Raw genomic sequence first — 2,304 nt, 5'->3', positions numbered from 1 at the left:
CAATGTTCCATATAATTTCCTCCCACTTATTCTCTTAATTGTAACCTGGCTCTGACAGTAGTAGTTATCTATTGCTATATAATGAGTGTCCCCAGATGTAGTGGTTTAAAAGAACAGACATTTTTTATCCAATTTCTGTGGGTTGCACATTTGGGACTAGCATAGCTAGTGACTCAAGATCTTTCATGTGACTGTAATCAGGATGTCAACAGGGGCTGCCGTCATCAGGAAGCCAGGGCCAAAGGATCTTCCCCCATGAAGCCTCACTTACATGGTTATTGGCAATGCACCTCAGATCCTTCCAACATGAATCTGTCTTAGGCTGATTGAGTGGCCTCTCAACATGGCAGATGACTTTCCCTAGAGGGAGCACTACAATATATCATGTAGGAAGTTGCAATGCCCTTAATAATGACCTTGGCTCTAAAGTCACACACAGCATCACTTCTGCTTTATCCCATTCATTATCAGTGAGTTACTAAATCCAGCCCCTTCTCAACAGGAGGGACTTAGAACCTCTCTCTCTCTCTCTCTCTCTCTCTCTCTCTCTCTCTTTTTTTTCTGGTACCAGTATTCCTAAACTGTAAACAATGAGGGACTGAAGTATCAAAGGATGCCCATTAGGGATTATATATAAAAAATGCAAAACCCCTTTAATTTTCTTATTGCCTTTATACTATCAATGTATAATATTTAAGCAAAACTAAATTTCTTGTTAAGCACACAGTTTTGCATATGCTGCCTTCTCTTTATCTTTCTGTGTCTTTTCTTTTGTTTGATTTTTAGCAGTTCTGCCTGGATAGCTTTATCTTCTGGTGCTACCTACCTCCTGGGCTTTCGTAAGATCAATCGATGCTTGATCAGATTCTTTTCATCCTTGCCATCCTTGAGCTCTATGGTACAGTGCTTTGGTATTTGATAGGTCTATGTCCAGAGACTCCAAACAACTCTCTATTGCTCTCTGCTAATCTGACATCTTCAGTTTAACAAGCACCAATATTCAGCATGCATCTTAAAGCTACTGGTTGAAGCTTTGATCCATCTGTTTTCTCAATAACATCCTTTGAACTTCCACATATCTTAAAACTTTTGTATGTTTTTTAATGGCCATCTCCCACAATGTTTTTGTTGTTGTTGTTCCTGTTATTAATAATAGTTTATCTACATCTTTTAAATCTGTGTCTGCATCCTCTGGGAAATCTGGGTGACTTTCATCAGAACCATCTTATGGGAATATGACCCAATGATCCCCTTCATTCAGTTCTCTGCATTCTGTAACAACACACAATTTGGCCAGTTTTTCACCTGTTATTTCTACATTTTCCAGAATTCTTGCCACACCCATTCCTTTAATTGCTTGGCCAAATACCACATGCTTCCCATCCAAATGAGGAGTTGGGATTGTTGTGATAAAGAACTGAGATCCATTTGTATTGCAGCCTGCATTTTGCATGCTCAATAAGCTTTCCTTGTCATTTTTATAATAAAAAAAAAAAAATTCTTCAAAATTTCACCATAGATACTTTCTCCACTGCCCCATTCTGATTTGAGAAGTCTTCACCCTGAATTATAAATTTCTTAATAAGTCAATGGAATGGAGATCCTTTGAAATGGAGAGTTTCCCCAGTGGTTTGTCCAGTGCCTTATTCTCCTGTGCACAATGCGTGAAAATTTTCTATAGTTTTGGGTATAATATCAGCAAACAAGTCTAAAACAATTTGACCAACTTGCTCCCTTCCAATATCCACATCAAAGAAGATTTGGGGGTTACTGGGGTTGGAGGTCTTAGCTTGGGGAGACAGATGTGACATTTGACTTGCAGACACATTTGGAAGTGGGCTGAGGGCACCTTGTGGCTGCCCAGCATCTGAAACCCCAAAGTGGCTCTCTCGGTGAAGAAGTATCCCACCTCTTGAAGAGAGGAGTATCAAATAATTGGTGGTCCTATGTTATTATTTTAAATTAGTTTATCTTCCAATGATAGTTGGCATACACTATTCATTAGTTTCAGGAGTGCAACATAGTCCTTAGACATTTGGGCATATTTGAAAACCACCATACTGCTTATTGTCCTCACCAATGGGAGATACTCATATTTATATACCTAAGGCATCACAATCCCTGTGACAAAAAATGGGGTGAGGTGTGGTGATACAAGAGGAGATGAGCCTTTTCTGGACTGCCTACTATGTGTTCCAGAATAGCTTTCTTTCATTTCCATGAAACCTTTCTTTGATTTTCATAGGATTATACTTTATTATTTTGTCATCCTTTAAATCCATATTTTCCAGAAATGCCCCTTCT

The 2,304-nt window shown here is 38.8% G+C and overlaps 1 pseudogene; it reads right to left on the bottom strand.

Moving 5' to 3' along the window:
• Positions 1-715: 715 nt before the first annotated feature.
• On the bottom strand, positions 716-1,811 carry LOC109447496 (peptidyl-prolyl cis-trans isomerase D pseudogene; annotated as a pseudogene).
• Between the last annotated feature and the right edge of the window lie 493 nt (positions 1,812-2,304).

The sequence above is a fragment of the Rhinolophus sinicus genome, chromosome 17 (genome assembly GCF_057876585.1).
Source record: "Rhinolophus sinicus isolate RSI-liver-muscle chromosome 17, RSI-T2T, whole genome shotgun sequence".
Taxonomy (NCBI): domain Eukaryota; kingdom Metazoa; phylum Chordata; class Mammalia; order Chiroptera; family Rhinolophidae; genus Rhinolophus; species Rhinolophus sinicus.
This window is presented reverse-complemented; position numbering and strand designations above follow the sequence as displayed.